This window comes from Meriones unguiculatus, chromosome X, assembly GCF_030254825.1.
Source record: "Meriones unguiculatus strain TT.TT164.6M chromosome X, Bangor_MerUng_6.1, whole genome shotgun sequence".
Taxonomy (NCBI): domain Eukaryota; kingdom Metazoa; phylum Chordata; class Mammalia; order Rodentia; family Muridae; genus Meriones; species Meriones unguiculatus.
In genome coordinates, this window is record NC_083369.1 from 29,145,837 (window position 1) to 29,163,465 (window position 17,629).

The 17,629-nt window shown below is 44.2% G+C and overlaps 1 long non-coding RNA gene across 2 annotated transcripts; it reads left to right on the top strand.

The window, feature by feature from the left end:
* Window positions 1-8,219: 8,219 nt before the first annotated feature.
* Window positions 8,220-11,797, top strand: LOC132650082 (uncharacterized). 2 transcript variants are annotated; one of them, XR_009588445.1, is made up of 3 exons: window positions 8,220-10,324; window positions 10,515-11,282; window positions 11,437-11,797. It is a non-coding gene; the product is annotated as an uncharacterized LOC132650082 (long non-coding RNA). The 2 variants fall into 2 exon arrangements; XR_009588444.1 differs by having other exon boundaries at window positions 10,515-11,797.
* Window positions 11,798-17,629: the final 5,832 nt, after the last annotated feature.

Consider the following 17,629-nt stretch of genomic DNA (forward strand, 5'->3'; position numbering starts at 1 on the left):
ATGCCTTCATAGACCACACATCTTCACACACACAAACACACACACACACACACACACACACACACACACACACACACACGTGCTAATGATGTAAATCAGTTGGCCTAGTATTTCAGAACCCCTGAGTTTGATCCTTACCCAGCTCCATATAAAACAAGGTTTGGTGGTACCCCAATGCTGGAATCCCAGCATTTAGGAGGCGAGAATCATCCTTGACTTCCATTTTGAATTTGAGGCCAGCTTGAGCTATATGAAAACTTGTCTCAAAAAAAACCAAGGGCTAGGAATGACGGTGCAAGCCTTTAATACCAGCATTTGGGGGGCAGAGGCAGGAGGAACTCTAATGAATTTGAGGCCAGCTTGCTCTACAAATCCAGTTTCAGGCCAGACAGGACTCCTTAGTGGAACTCTGTCTCAAAAACCAAATAAACAAAAACCAAAACTAAAAATGGCACAAAGCCAGGCACAGGGGCTTGTGCCTCCAGTTCCAATACTTGGAAGCCTAAGGCTGGGGAATCTCTGTGCATCTGAGCTCAGCCTGAACTTTCGAATGAGACTGCCTTAAAAAACAACCACATAAAAGAAAACAGAATACCAACAACTGGGCTGGTAGAGCATTTACCTGGCACATGTAAGGCCCTGTGTTCTCTTCTCAGTGTCCTCCCATCTTTCTCTCTCTCTCTCTCTCTCTCTCTCTCTCTCTCTCTCTCTCTCTCTCTGTCTCTCTCTGTCTCTCACTCTCCAGGAACTCTTGTGAGCTCTTTGAAAGTTCCCTAAGTCTGCCCCTCTGTGACCCTGGTGTCTCCAGTTGGTGCCTGAGCTTCTGGAACACCAATGGCTCCAGATATAGCCAGTTTAACACAGACCCTAAAATATTAGTTTCTTCAATGTAGGGAGCAAGTGAAGTCCTGGGCAAATGTATATTGTTCACCTGGACACAGCCATATTAGTGATTAATGTCTCAGATCCATGAGCATGTCAAAGCCTTCCTCTGGTCTCTGGTGGCTGTTTACAGTGTGTATAGGATATGTCCACCATAGCTTTCTCCTTCTGGATGTACATCACCTGAAAACTGAACCCCTAGGGAGACTAGCTATGAAGGTTAGCTAAACCTGACCCCTTGACCTGGCTATATACTGTAGACCCCGCCTCCTTGTTTATCTGTATACAATAACTTTGTCTCCTTGTTCAGCTGTATATAGTGGCCCCGATTCTCTGTTCTTCCGTAAATAATAAACATACTGGGCTCAGTGCTGCTGTGGTTTCTCTAAGAGCCCAGACTACCGGGTCCTAGATTTTCTACGTGTGTCTGTGGTTTCTTCATTCCCTCAATACCCCAGTTAAATCAGACCCTAGAGCTGTGCAGAACATGGCAAAGCAGACCCTGAACAAGGACAAGGACAGTGGACACTGACTACAGGTGACTTGGATCAGTCAGACAAGGGATCACTCCTGAGAGAATAATAAAGGGAAAGGAGGAAACAGCAACATAAGAAAGAGATCAGGATAAAGGAAAAAAGATAGCACACATTTCAGTTTGTCAGGTGTAAAAGCCTTTGGATAAGCAGAATTCAGAGATACGCTGTATGTTAGCACTTAGAGATTTGGGGAACAAAGAGAACCTAGACATAGGTAGATATGGGGGAGATTTCAAGAAACTCTGACAGTGGGTTGATGGCATTTCAGCTTCATTGGTTCTTAGGAGGCCTACCCTTACTTTCCAGGGAAGGGGCGATGAATTTGACTTCTGGAAATAAATGACAAAGGAGAGAAAAACTGAGGAGTGGATACACAGCTGAGGGACTCAAGTATGTTCCCATGTTTGCTTTTGGTTTACCTGCTTTCAAAGTGTTATATTTGGTTGAAATTGACCAGCATGCAGGGGTTGGAGGCCATGTCTGCAAGCTCAGTGTGGGGGAGAGGGTGATAGCAACCCCCACAGTAAGGAGATGATTGTTCCTAGCCTGATGGCTCAGCACCAGGAAGGTGGCAGTGTACTGAAGGAGAGAAGGTGGCCAATAGCAAAGAGGCATGTAGCCAAAGGAGAAAAATCTCAGTGGCTTAAATGTTACCCACTTTTTTTGTGTGTTTGTTTGTTTGTTTGTTTGTTTTAACAACCTGGTTTAAATAACCCATTGGCTCTGTTTCTGATTTGTCTGGTAACTGTATCCATGCCAGTCAGAGGAGAAGTTGCTGGGCTTATGCTTTTCAGTAACTTGGTCACACCCTTTGATGACTGTTTATTCTAGTGATTCCCTCTGTTTGGAGGGGCGCATTTTTCTAACCATCTGAGACAAGTGGGCTCCAAGCAACTGTTAGGGGCAGGTTTTAGCCCTGCAGTTTAGACAGGTTTTAATATGTCACACACGTGTGTGACAGCAGCTTCTGTAATAAGAGCAAATGTAATTGGGAATTCCTTAGGACCTGCCTCCTGGGTGCTTGGACGCACAATAATAAAGTGGCTGTGACTCAGTTTTGTCAGCACATCCTACAAAAGCAAAAGGCTTGTGACCGGATTGGTTCCTCTGCTCTTGTTGCAAGAGCATTCCTTGGCGAGCTTCGCAGCTTCAGTCCTGTTAAAATATCCTACTGTTTGTGTTGGGCAGAGAAGCTCTCATGCTCTTCCTTGTTATCATCATTACAGTTTAGTATCGCATTTGCAGCGAACCACCCCTGGACTAAGTGTGACGCTTCAGGCTGAACATCCAAAAATAAGAATGTGGAGATATAGGGAGCCTATGAAACCCTGTGTGAATGTGTGTTGTCGACACGGGCACAGCCATGTCAAGGACTGTAGTCTCAGACTCATAGAAAACTGGTAAAGACCCACTCTCCCCATGAAATGAGGCTCAGAGTGATGGCAAGGCCTTCCCTGGGGAATTGAGTGTGAATGTTGGTAGTGGGTGTGTGGAAAATGGCCTCCATAGTTTTCTCCTCCCGGGTGTGTATAGCCTGAGGTCTGCCCCTCTAGAGACTTTGCCTACTGAGATTAAATAAGCATGCCTCCTTGTTCAGCCGTGCACCCTAAACCCTGCTTTCTTGTTCAGTGTATGTAGTAAACACGCTGAGATTCTGGAATGCTGTGGCCTCTCCTGACTGTTCGATCCTAGGTTTTCTGTGTCCGTGTTTCTGTCATTTCTTCATTCTCTCACCAGCCCTAGTCAGGGTTCAGGACCCAAGCTGTGCAAGGACAGGACACTACAGGAAATCCAGTGCTTGGGAGGAGAGCAGCTTTGAGCCTCAGGACAGAGCAGCTCTGGGGAGGGATTCAGTGCCACCAGTAGCTAAGGAGTTCCCCTCCCCCTCAGGACTCTTCACTTGGCAAAACTATGCCTGGACTAGGAGGCAGAGAAGGATATCAGGGGAAGCCAAAGGGAAGCAAAGTTAGTGAGTTCTTAAGAATGAGTACATACTTTAGATTTAAGGAGGGGGAAAATGGTAGGTAAAGGGAAGGGGGAGAGAGAAAAGATTAAGAAAATTTAAGGCTCATGAAAAACATAGGTGCAGGATTCTAGAGAGAGTCACACTTAGATGTTTTGACAATGATTCTGTGGCTTTCTAAGTTCTGTTGTCTGACGAATATATTTTGCAAAGTATAAAGCTAAAGCAAAGCTACCATGTCTGGTTTATATAAATAAAACTGCAATGTAATTGACAGGGGTACATTGCTTAGATTTAGGCATGTGGGAGGAGAGATAATGTGGTCAAACAAAGTCACAAACCTTTTGGTCCTAGGTAAATACATTAAGATTTTTATTGCTGTGATAAAAACAGCATGGCTAAAATCACCTGTGGAAGAGAAGGGCTTATTTCATCTTAAAGCTTGTAGTCTATCATCCAGAGAAGTTAGGGAAGAAACTGAGGTAGAGGTCATAGAGGAGTGCTGCTTATTGGCTTGTTCTTTATTGATTTGCTCTTTTTTATTGTAGAACTGAATAGGAATGATCACTACTAACCATGTAACTGTCTCTGTTAGGCTGTCTTGAAATCTCCTCTCCCAAACAAATTAGTCCACATTACTTTTCAATTTAGTCTCAGGCAAATCCTGAAGACAAGGGCAGAAAGCAGCCACATTCTTTGCCAAAATCCCACAAGAATGGTCCTTAGCCCAGTTGCTGATATTGTTCCTCTCTGAAGTCTTTTGAGCTAGGCTCCATAGTCCACATGGCTTTCATCACTACTGTCTGTCAAGCTCCTCTCATGATGGCCCATTAGCTCTGTTTACAGCACTCAATGACTTTTCTAGTCCCCACCCCACCACCAAAACAAAACCAAAAATGAACATAAGAACATGGTCAGGTTCTTCTTGGCAACAGCTCTCTCTCCTAGTACCAAATTCTATATTGTTCTATATTGTTTTTTTTTTTTTTTTGCTATGGAAAAGCATCATGGCCAAGACAAATTATATAAGAAGGCATTTAATTAGGTTTACAGTTTCAGAGAGTTAGAGTCCATGGTGATGGAACAAAGTCATGGCTGCAGAAATAGCTGAGCTTACATCTTTAACCTCAAGCAGGAGACAGAAGGAACATTCTGGAAAGGGGTGAGTGTTTCGAAACTTCAAAGTTCACCTCCAATGACACACCTCCTTCAACAAGGCTATACCTCCTAATCCTTCCCAAGCAGTTTTACCAACTAGGGACCAAGTATTTGAACATATGAGCCTATTACATCTGGAATCAACAAGAACTGAAAATACACTTCATTTGCTTTTTTTTTTTTTTAACATCCTCATTTGAGATGTCTAGGAAAATGTACCTTCTCTCTATAGGTAAGCCTGACTGTCAGTGGGGAAGAGAGACTAGACCCCAGGGTGTGGGGCTTCTTTCCCTGTCTTTCTATGTTACTTCAGGGCCAGAAGAGACACTGTCTCCCAGAAAAAGACTTCTGATAGTGCCGGCAACTCTCCCAGCTAGCTAGACAAATGTGCCTTTCCTGGATTTTGTGTTTTCATTTTGTGTCCGACAAATTGCAATGCTGCTGCAGGCAAGCTGGGAAGAAGCTAAGAATGGCTTCTGTCCTCTGGTTATGCCTTAAATCACCTCAAACCCATTTTCCTCTGTAGTTCCTGTCTGCAGGGCATCTTTTGCTCAGGCAGAAGCTTATGCTCGTTGCTGCACCTACAGCTGAACACCTTCTCTTGTCAGCAGCCACCGCTTCTGGGTCTTTTGCTCCATTATTTGCTCACTGAGAAGGTCAAGAGGGTTAATTATTGATGTCAAGATCGTGAACTATGTTACTACTCTTAAACGTAATCTGCATTAACAGCTGTTGTAAAATTGCCACTCCTTAGGCCACTATTGTCCAGTGGTTTTTCAGCTCTTCTTTTGCATAACAATTACCTGGAGAGCCCTTGAGCGCCACCAAACCCAGCCAACCCAAGGCTGAATGACCCAGAAGCACAGTGTAGTCATTACTCTCCATCAGGCATAATTGCCTCTCCATGTCTTTGTATGAGGTGGTCTCAGTCCTTGACACACACAAAGGATCAGCAGAGCTTCATCAGTACCCAGTCACCTGTCTCCCATTTTGCAGCCAGCCTGGCAATCGTAGGATGCATTTGAATTTTCAAGTTGTTCATTCCTAAACTCTACTCTATCCCTAGCTCCATTATTCTTTATAAACCCACTCCCTTCAAGTCACCATTTCTCAAAATATAAGCTGCAGTGAACATAGAGGAGTTGTGAAAAAAAACAAAAAAACAAAAAAACAAAAAAAACAAAAACAAAAACACAAGAGCAACCAGCAATGGGTTGGCTTTTATAGTCTCCCTAACATATGTTTTGTCCTGACCTCCAGAAACCACGAATTGTACTTTATTTGAAAAAAATGGGGCCTGTTGAGCTGGTTGCTAGGTTTGCTGAAGGACATCGGCTGTGGGACCTTTGATTTATGCTAAGATTGAAGTCATGGTTGGTCCAGAAAATGGACCAATGGAATTGACTGGATGGTCAATTCCAGTTCACCGGTATTAAGAAATATTTCAACGCTTATACTCCCACAGGTAGAATGAATTATGTACTGGCCACATATGGAGGCATTGCTTTCTTGGTCTTATACTTCAAGTTAAGGCCTAAAAATCCTCCAGCTGTGAAAGCAACATAGATGGATTTTGAAATGTCTGGCCTCATCTGTTAAGTCCCATCCCTAAGAAGCTGATGTCAACTCATCATGTAATACTCAATCTGTACAATAAATTATGAACTTGGAAAAAAAGAAAAAAGAAAACAAAAACAAAGAAAAAGAAAAATCGGGTCTTGGGGCTGGGGAGATGGCTCAGCGATTAAGAGCACTGACTGTTCTTTCGGATGACCCAGGTTCAATTCCCAGCAACCAGAAGCACAGACATATATGTAGGCAAAATACCCACATGTGTAAAACAATCAAATAAAATTTTAAGAAAGAAAAGGCATATTTACAGAAGTAAGGTTTTGAGATGTCTAGACACTCCTGAATTTTCTGGATGGGCCTTAAATGGTGTTGGGATGGGGACAGGGAGTTATCACAAAGATGAAGGCAAAAACTGGAGGGATGCAGCTGAAAAATGAAAGCAGTAAAGAATGAACCCTCCACTAGAACTCCATTGAAAGATCTTGGTTTGGGAGCTCAATGGGGATGCTAAGAGAGATTGTTCTTCTGGATAAGAAACTTATTGAAAGAATCGTTAACCCATGGGCAGGCAGCTTTATTGTGGGGACTCAGGAAATCCATGCCCACAAGGCAAAGGGAGGTCCCTTTTTAAAGGTTTCAGAAAAATGATAACATTTTACATCATGAATCTGAAGCCAGGTTGTCCCTAGTTCCTGAGCAGCAAGAGGAGGGGAGGAAATTCCAAGGAAAGAATATGTGACTCCAAGAATGTGTCACCACTGGTAGCCTTCTTATGTCCCAGGGAGTCTGGCAACTGAAGATCTATATACTTTCTTGTAGGAGTGAGAATGGTGTCTGTTGGTCTCCCGGAATCAGGGCACCTATGCATTCTGTTTACAGACTCATTGATAGGCTATCTGTAGGAGAAGGGTGTTGAGGTTGGTCTGGCGCTCTGTGTATACAAATGCTGAATTCTGGGCCCTGAGATCTGGTTGCAGTCTGGACGAGGACATTGTCACGTATAATGATCATTGTTGTGTAAACTTTGCTTCCCAATAATCTCTGATTGGTTAATTAAAAAGCTGGACAGCCTACAGCTGGACAGAAGAGAGGTAGACAGGACTTCCGTTCCAGGTCTTGGGGTCTCAGATAGGGACCACGAGGAGAAGGAAATAGAATGAGAGAGGGGATAAAGAAGATGTAGAGAAAGTAAGTGGCCTGATGGAACAGAAACGGCCCAGACAGGACCTATATGACAAGTAACATGGGGCACATGGCTGGGAAAGAGCAAGACTACCATAGAGGATTAGGTAAGGTGGTGTGCACTTGTAATTTGAGCACTGGAGAGGCAGAAACAAGCTAATCCTTGGCGTTTGCAATCTTCTGCCTTCAGGAGACAGAAACATGCAGAACTCTGACTTGGAAGCTAGCCTTCCTAAGAGGGAGTTCCAGGATAGCCAGGGCTACACAGAAAAACCCTGTCTCAGAAAAAAAGAACATGGAGAAGTCAGGTTCTGGTTAGAACTGTTAACAGGGGCTGCTGTTAGGCCACAGCAACTACCACTTAATTCTCTGTCTCAGGAAGGGTGCAGCCAGGAATCTTTTCAAGTTGTGGGATCTGGCTTCTTAAAGAGTGACCACTATCTTATAAAGGGTGGATTTAGGGTCACTGAACCTCTTTATTTGCCATTCTTCCCAATGTTGATCACATTGAATTAATCTCCTTTCTTGCCTTTCTATTTTATTTATCTGTGTTCTAATAAGCAGAAGTTGGAGTTGTGGCTCACATCTGTAATGTCATCCCTGCAGATGCTGAGTGTCTTAGGGTTTCTATTGCTTCAATAAAACATCATAACCAAAAAGCAAGCTGGGGAGGAAAGGGTTTATCTAGCTTACACTTTCATATCACTTTGCGTTCTTGAAAGAAGTCAGGATAGGAACTCAAACAGGGCAGGAACCTGGGTGCAGAAGCTGATACAGACATGCTGCTGACTGGCTTGATCCCAATGGTTTGCTCAGCCTGTATTCTTACAGAACCCAAGACTATCAGCCCAGGGATGGCACCACCCACAGTGGGCTGGGCTCCCCCCCCCCCACCCATTGATCACTAATTGAGAAAATGCCTTACAGCCAGATCTTATGGAGGCATTTTCTCCACTGAGGCTCCTTTCTGTCCAAAGACTAGCTTGCATCAATTTGACACAAAACCATCCAGTGCACTGAGACAGTGAAAACTGCAACAAGTTCAAGGCCCACCCAGGCTACAGAGTGAGACAAAACCAAAAGGAAAATTAATTAAATAAGCCCAGACAGCCAGGTGGTGATGCAAGCTATGAGGACGATAAACCAGGTTAAAGGGATAGAGAAGGACAGGGCTTTCTAGTGTGGGTGGAGCCACTCATGTCCTATGTTTGGTTTATTACTAAAGGTGTTAGGAACAGAGCCTGAGCCCCTACACCCTCAACAAGCTAGGCTGGACTATGCATTTTCAATAGCTCAGTTAAACAGACAAAGTAGAGAGCTGAGAAAGGAGATTAATCCAATGTGGCAACACTGGAAAGAAGGATAAATAAAGAGGTTCAGTGATCCTGAGTCCACCTTTCATGGTCTTGAGATGGAGTTGAGATTTAAGTAGAGGCCAGAGGTATAAATGACTAAGCAGTCGTGGCTAGGTGTGCCCCTGTTGCCGTGCTCTTGGCTCCCTCGGTCTCTCCTGCAAGGTAGTCTGACAAGCTGTCAGAAATGTGGGAAATCTCTGCCTATAGGACAATCTCCTCTTCCTTTGCCCAGCTCCAGGTGTCATCTTTTTCCCCTCTCCCAGCGTAAGATTCGTGGAGAAATGGCAGCTTCTGATAGTCAAAGGAGGAGGCACAAATATCTCCATAGAATATCCTCACTTCTGCAAGAAAGACTGAATTCACAGAGCCTGACTTGGTCTTTCTAATTTTGTTTGCTGATACTCCCAGAAGAATCAAGGAATGAGAGAGTTCAAAGGCTAGAAGCAGAAAATCAGATGGCAAAGGCACTTCTAGTCAAGAGAGTTGCTCACAGTACAGCATAAGGTACCAAGTCTGTTTCCTCCCCTGGGTCTCTTCACCTCTCTTAGCTGGCCTGCCCTATCACATCTGGCCCTGGGACAAAGCCACAGAATCCACCTATTTGTGTCTTTGAGGCTCTGAACTGCATTTCTGAGTGGCAAGTGGGCCTGGAACAGAGACCAGCCAAGCTGTGGAATATGAGGACAGGTTTCCAATGACATGGAGTCCGGCGTGAGTAGAACATAGAGTGGAGAGAGCAGAGTGGAGAATTATACTGGACAGGCAGCTGGGGCCAGATCATGCAAGACCCTAATGGCCAGGCCGGCAGGCAGCCTCCATGTTCGCACTGATGTCTGCTGAGAGGTGCCTGGCAGACAGCTTGCATTTTGGCATAGTGAAAACAAGCAGAAATGAGCTTCGGTGGTGCACACGTTGAGTCCCAACACTCAACGTGGGTCAGAGGCAGACAGATCTCTGTAAGTTCAAGGCCAGCCTGCTCTACAGACCAAGTTCTGAGACAGTCAGTGATACACAGAAGAACCCGTTCTTGAGAGGGAGAGGGAGGGAGAGGAACAGGAAAGGAAAGGAAAAAAAAGTTTTGTGAGAAAGAGCAAATTCTTTGTCAAAGAAGATGGAGTTTAATGGTGTGGTGTGTTGTACTTTCTAAAAAACTCTATTACTTTTGTTTCTTTTATCTCTTTCTCCCTACTCCGTGCCAATCCCTTCCATCACCCCAACACCAGGTAAGAGAGAGAAAGGGTTAATGGGAGAGGAGCCACATTTCTTTCTTTGCTGCTTTCTGCTGGTTAGGGTCTTCAGGTTCCATGGAGCCAGCCCAGTCCTGATTTCAGGAGATCTCCAACTTCTTGTCTCACAACAGCAACCAGGAGCTCCAAGGGGAAAGCAGGAGCAGCCTTGTTCCTTCTCCAGTCTCCACTCGCTGGGCTCTGGCATTTATCCTCTCACTAGAGTCCTCAGAGTCAAACCATCTGCAGCTGGCAAAGAGCTCTTTTTGGAGCCTGCAAGAAGCAAATAGTCTGCTGCTTTGAACCATCTGAATCAGTCGCACATTCCGCACCTGGGGCCACAACAAAAACATGTTTATATCCTGTATCACCACAACAGCCGTGATCCATATTTCTGACAGTATCTCTTAACTCCACAGAGACTGAACTACTACCAGACCTTGAACCAAGGTAATAATATGCCCTGAGATCATTTAAGGCTATATACTTAACCTGCTATCCTACTGTGCACATCGCCTGCTTATTTTAAGTTTAACTTGCCTTATAGAGAATATTGCATCCAACGGTGACTATGCCTTGGATTTCCCAAGCAATCATCTTTTACAACTTAAGCTAATTCATAGCTTTTCTCTTGAATTAGGTACCCTTTTAGGCCCCTGACCCAGAATATTGTATACCTGTTGTAATCATTTGTTGAAAGCAGCCAACAGGCCGGAAAGCAACCTTATACAGCAAATATGCCACAAATGTTGAAAGACGCGTGTGGCTATCACTTGAAAGCATCAGTTTGTGGTTGGGAATGCTATTCTGGGTAAGTTGTGGTAAGTAAAGTAATTTATTCCCTTGTAAAATTTTGTGAAGGCTTTCTGTAAAGAATCCTTATTCCAGTCCTCTACCATGTTCTCTGTGCTAGTCAATAAATACAGAGCAAAGCTCTTTTTGGGGGACAGGCCCAGATTCAGACAGACACACAGGCACAACCCACAGAAATAAACAGATCGAGCACACATAACAGACAGGATAGTAACCGAAAAACACAGAAAGACAGCAGACATAGGGAGAGGTATGGAGAATTCAAATTTGGGTTTTCTCTTGGTCAAACTAATTCAAGAGGAAGTTACTTTGTTTCCATCCCTGAATGTGCATAATGAAATTAACATTACTTTTTCTTTTTTAAATTCTTATTTATTTTTTTATTGGAAATATATTCTTCTCTCATATAATAAATCCTGACCATAATTTCCCTTCCCTCCACTCCTCCAAGCTTCTCCTTACCTCCCCTGTCCCCAGATCCACTCCCCATACTTTCCTCTTCAGAAAAGAGCAGACCTCCAAGCTAAACAGGACAAAAGAAGATACAATAAGACAAAGCAAACGTCCTCATATTGAGGCTGGACAAGGCAACCCGGTAAGAGAAAAGCCTCCCAGGAACACGCAGAAGAGTCGGAGACACACCCACTCCCACTGTTAAGAGCTCTACTAAGCCACCAAGCTAATAGCCACAACATATACACAGGGGACCTCGTGTTGTGGATATAAACATGTTTTTATTTTGGTCCCAGGTGTGAGATGTGAGACTGAATCAGACGGTCCTCAGGCAGGCTCTAAAAGGAGCTCTTTGCCAGCTGCAGATAGTTTGAATCTGAGGACTCTGGAGAGGGAATAAATGCCAGAGCCCAGCGAGTGGACACTGGAGAAAGAACAATGCTGCTCCTGGCTGCTGTTGTGAGACAAGAAGTTGGCGATCTCCTGAAGTGAGGACTGGACTGGCTCCAAGAATCTCACGACCCTAACCAGCAGGAAGCCGCTAAGAGAACTGCAACCTCTCTCTCACTAACCATTTCTCTCTCCTACCTGATGTTGGGCTGATGGAAGGGATTGGGGTGGAGTAGGGAGAAAAAGATATAAAGAATGTAAATTAAAGAGCTTTTTGTTGTGGTGGTTTTAAAGAAGGTACACCGACAAATGGCACCCAGATGCCGGATCTTAAAATAATGGCTAATGCTGTATGAGCATAAGATTTATTTACTGTGGCTGCTACAGCTGGTTTTATTCCTGCTTTACTCCCAGAGGGGGTCCTCTGGCTTTGTTTCATTGTCTTCCTGCATTCCATTTTAAAGAAGGTTAGAAGAATGGTTGAGCAATTAGAAAGGATTGCAGAGTTGGCAATGTAACTAGAAAATCTTCCGGGCAGAGGTTGAAATGCATGGAAAGCAAAAGGCGTCATTGCTAAAGAGAGAGTACCTGATAACTGAGAGTACCTGATAAGGGCAGGAATTCTACTCACATGCTGCCCAACCCTATTCCTTGCACTTTCAGTGTCAAGTTCCTATAGCCCCTGGGCAGGCTGGGAAGCCAGGAGGAGCAGAAGGCTGTACAGGCCGAAAAGGTTAAAGGCAAAAAGCCTATTTCAAGAAAACAGGTTAATCTTAAACAAACTGAGCTGCCAGAGGAGCAGCCTCAGGTTAAGAGATTAAGAGATTAACACCATTAACTTTTCCAGTAACTGCCAAAAGTTTTAGATACCAAAATGTTCCATGCTGCCTCAGAGCTTATAGTGGCCTGTGCATTAACGCAGAATTATGGTAGGTTCTGCCAGAGAAGCGAATGAGCAACATCAAATTTCATTTACATTAAAAGAAACTTCACTTAAAACAAAAACAAAAACAAAAACAAAACAAAACAAAACAAAACAAAACAAAAAAACAGAAACGGGGGAAATGTTGCGGATATAAACACGTTTTTGCTTTAATCCCAGGTGTGGGATGTGGGACTGATTCAGATGGTCCACAGCAGCAGACTATTTGCCTCTTGGGGGGTTTGCCCCCTGCAGGTAGTTTGGATCTGAGGAACCTAGAGAGAGAATAAATGCCAGAGCCCAGAGAGTGGAGCATGGAGGAAGAACAGTGCTGCCCCTGCTTTCCCTTTGGTGCTCCTGGTTGCTGTTGTGAGAGAAGAAGTTGGAGATCTCCTGAAATGAGCCCTGGACTGGCTCCAAGGAACCCAATGACCCTGACTGACAGGAAGCAGCTAAGAAAGAATACTGCTCCCCTCTCCCACTAACCCTTTCTCTCTCCCACCTGGTATTGGGGTGTTGGAAGGGATTGGGGTGGAGTAGGAAGAAAAAGGTGAAAGAAATGTAAATAAAAGAGTTGAAAAACGAAAACAAAAACTAAAGCCACCTCCTGGTTCAGACCTTTGCAAGTCCTGTGCCTGCTGCTTCAGTCTCTGTGAGCCCATACGAGCTCTGCTTAGTTGATTCAATGTACTGTGTGCTCTCGGTGTCCTCCATCCCCCGTAACTCCTACAATCTTTCCTCCCCCTATTCTGTGGGGTTTCCCAGTCTCTGAATGGAGGGACCTGATGGAGGCCTCCAATTTAGACTTTCTCTCCAAAAAATGTCCGGCTGTAGGTCTCTGCATCCACTCCCATCTCCTGCCACAGGAAGCCTCTCTGATGACAACTAGACAAGGCACCCGTCTGATCTTCTGATAAGTGTCAACACTGATTTTTCTAAATTGGTGGAGCTGGAGGAGGAAAACAAACCCTGCATATACTGTAACGGGAACTACACTGCCAACCTGAAGCAGATAGAAAGACTGAGAAAACAGCTTGGTATGGTGATGCCCATCCATGTCCCTAGCACTTTGAAGGTGGAAGCAAATTCAAGGTCATCTTTGGCCTTGAACTTGAGAGGCTGAGGCCAGCATGGGTTATGTGAGAGTGTTTTTGGGGTGTGGGGAGACACACCCCCAAAAGATGAGGGAAGGACCCTCATCTTTGGGATAAGGTTTACATTTAAAAATATCTTTATTTGGGTGATCCAAGATGGTGGCAACCAGTGCGCACGCACCATATCTGAGGGGCAGAGGATCTGAAACTCTAAAATTGGTGAGTGGAGGGGCAGCTGAAGCCAGAACATGACACTGAGGCTTCCTGGGCGAGAGGGGACAACCTGTGAGCCGAGACCATTTGGACCCAGGTCACCCACGAACTTCTCCGGGGACTGAGAGTGTTGAACATTCGATCCCCCTGCACTTCCCCTTGACGGGCCTCCCTTCTCCCTCCTCAGTGGCTCCTGGCACAGAACTCCCTGCTCAGTATCTGAGACAGAGAAGGCAGGCCTCCCAGTCCCTCAGTGGTGGGCTGCCGGCTCTACCAGCCACCCAGATCCATCGGACTACCAAGGTCCACTGGGCCAATCGGGCCTATGGCTCCCCAGGTCTTCCCAGAAAGCATCTGTGCCTGTGGCCACCCAGTTCTGCCGCTGTGACTGGACTCCCAGTGGACCGCTATACCAGCCTCCAAGTTCTGCGGCTGCAGCACCACTGAGCTGATGGATCGCCTACACTCTCATGTGCCCCTGAAGGCCCAAATGTAGAGAGTAGAGAACAGGGGGAACCCCTGTGCTTTCTGATTAGACCTGCTAGAGAGTGAGTGCAACTTCAAGTGAGTGCATGAGGAGCCCCAGATCCTGGGTCCATCTACTCTAGCAGTCAGACATCTGATCCCTCCCATCCACACCCACACTGTAGGCAGCATAGGCAGCTGTTGGGACAGCGTTCTCAACATTGAAGCCCCTGTTCTGCGGGTCTACCAGTCAAGCCCAGGCAAACAACTTCTGGTGCCGAGATAGATCTGATATCAGAAGGACTGTATGACAGGCCTGTAGGCCACTGAGGTATTCAGGGAATCTGCACATGTGCATTGTGCCCTCGAACGGTGCCAGTGTCCGAACTCTTCCTGTGCCTGCACACACACACACACACACACACACACACCAGCACACACACACCCCAGCACCACATTCCAAGCACCTACACTCTCTAGAACCCTGTCCTTCAGGGCACACTTCCACGCACACATGCAAGCTTGCTTGCCCACACTTGTGCATCTGTGCCTGCAGACTTTCCTCCTTTAGGTACAGCTGAAACACCAATGCACACACTCAAACCAGTGAACCTTTCTCATCTTCTTTAAGAATAGTCCAGACACCAGAGAAAGATGGACCCAGTCTGAAGTACAGACTCCAGGAACAAACAGTGAAGGTTTCAGATAAGCAGATGGCCAGAGGTCTGCATAAGAATACAGCCAACAAAAATCAGGACATCAGGGCTTTACCAGCAACCCCCCAAAACAATGGATATTTCAATTCATCAGAAACACAGGAAAATGATTTTAAAGCCATGCTTATCCAGTTATTAGAGGCACACAAAGAGGAAATGAACAAATCTCTCAAAGAAATAGCCAGAGAAATGGAGACAAACAAAGAGGAAACGAACAACGCTCTCAAAGAAATACAGGCAAATACAGCAAAACAAATTGAGGCACAAGTAGAGGCACAATTAGTGGCATATAGAGAGGAAAGGTACAGAAAACAGAAGCCATCATAGAAAGACAGGAATCCACATGCGAACAGATGAAGGAAATGGTGCAAGACATGAAAACAGAATTAGAATCCATAAAGAAAACACAAACAGAGAAAACCCTGGAGCTGGAGAACTTAGAGAAAAGTTCAAGCACCACAAAGGTAAGCATCACCAAAGAATACAAGAGATGGAAGAGATGGAGAATCTCGGGTGCTGAAGTTACACTTGAAGAAACTGATACTTCTCTCAAATTAAAAGTAAAATCGGAAAAGTTCCACACACAAAACCTCCAAGAAATCAAGGATACCTTGAACAGACGAAACCTAAGAATGATAGGAATAGATGAAAAGGAAGATTCCAGGCTCCAAGGTCCAGAAAATATTTTCAAGACAATCATAGAAGAAAATTTTCCCAACCTAAAGAAAGAGATGTCCATAAACATACACCTCATGTCACATCACAGTCAAAACACTGAATCTACAGAACAAAGAAAAAATATTAAAAGCAGCAAGGGGAAAAGGCCGAGTAACATATAAAGGTAGAATCACATGAGCCTTCTCAACAGAAACTATGAAAGCCAGAGGGCCTGGGCAGATGTCATGTAGACTCTAAGAGACCACAGATGCCAACCCAGACTACTAGACCCAGCAAAGCTTTCCATCGACATGGATGGAGAAAACAAAATATTCCATGACAAAACTAAACTTGAACAATATCTACACAGCAACCTAGCCCCCTACAGAAGATACTAGAAGGAAAACTCCAGTCCAATGAAAACAACTACATCCAAGAAAACATAGTATATAGATAACTTCATCACAAAAAAAAAAAAACCAACAAAATTAAAAGAAAACAATCAATGAAACACAGCAACACCACCAACTCCATAATGAAAGAAACTAACATTCATTCGTCACTATTATGCAACATCAATGGACTCAACTCTCCAATAAAAACACACAGACCAACAGAATGATTGTGGAAACTGGATCCAACATTCTGCTGCGTCCAAGAAACACACCTCTGAAACAAAGATAAACACTACCTCAGAGTAAATGTTTTTCAAGCAAATGGACCCAGAAAACAAGCTGGGATAGCTATCCTAATAGCTAATAAAATAGACTTTCAACCAAAATTAATCAAAAAAGAGGAGAGGCACTTCATTCTCATCAAAGGGAAATTCCACCAGGAGGACATCACAATTCTGAACATCTATGCCCCAAATACAAGGGCACCTACATTTGTAAATGAAACATTATTAAAGCAGAAATCGCACATCGATCCCAACACCTTAATAGTGGGAGACTTCAACACTCCACTCTCACCAAGGGAGAGATCATCTAGACAGAAGCTAAATAGTGAAATAAAGGCATATACTGAAGTCCTAAGCCAGATGGACCTAGTAGAGGTCTACAGAACTTTTCACCCAAATTCAGACGAGTATACCTACTTTTCAGCACCTCTTGGAACCTTCTGCAAAATAGACCATACAGTTGGTCACAAAGCAAGCCTCGACAGATACAAGAAGATGGAAACAATCCCTTGTAGCCTACCCGACCACCATGGACTAAAGCTGGACCTCAAAACAAAAACAAAAACAAAAACAAAAAAACAGAAATAGCAAAAAGCCTACACACACATGGACACTAAACAATTCGCTACTTAGTGACAGCTGGGTTAGGGAAGAAATAAAGAATGAAATTAAAGACTTCCTAGAATTCAATGAAAATGAAGGCACAAACACACCCAAACTTATGGGACACAGTGAAAGCTAAGATGAAAAGCTAAGAGGAAAATTCATAGGACTAAGTGCCTTCAAGAAGAAATTTGAAACATCTCATACGAGCAACTTAATAGCTCACCTGAAAGGCCTAGGAAAAAAAGAAGCAGACACACCAAAAAGGAGTAGACAGCTGGAAATAATCAAACTCAGGGGTTAAATCAATAAATTAGAAACAAATAAAACAATTCAAAGAATCAATGAAACCAAGAGCTGGTTCTTTGAGAAAATCTACAAGACAGACAAACCCTTAGCCAAGCTACCTAAAAGGCAGAGAGAAACTATCCAAATCTGTAAAATCAGGAACGAAAAAGGGGACATAACAACAGACACTGAGGAAATCCAAACAACCATTAGGTCTTACTACAAAAGCCTGTATGCCACAAAATTTGAAAATCTAAAGGAAATGGACAATTTTCTTGATAGGTTCCATTTACTAAAATTAAATCAAGCTCAGGTAAATAGATGGAACAGTCCTATATCCTCCAAGGAAATAGAAGCAGTTATCAAAAGTCTCCCTTCCAAAAAAAGCACAGGGACAGATGGTTTCAGCACATGATCCTACCAGACCTTCAAAGAAGAGCTAACTCCAGTATTCTTCAAACT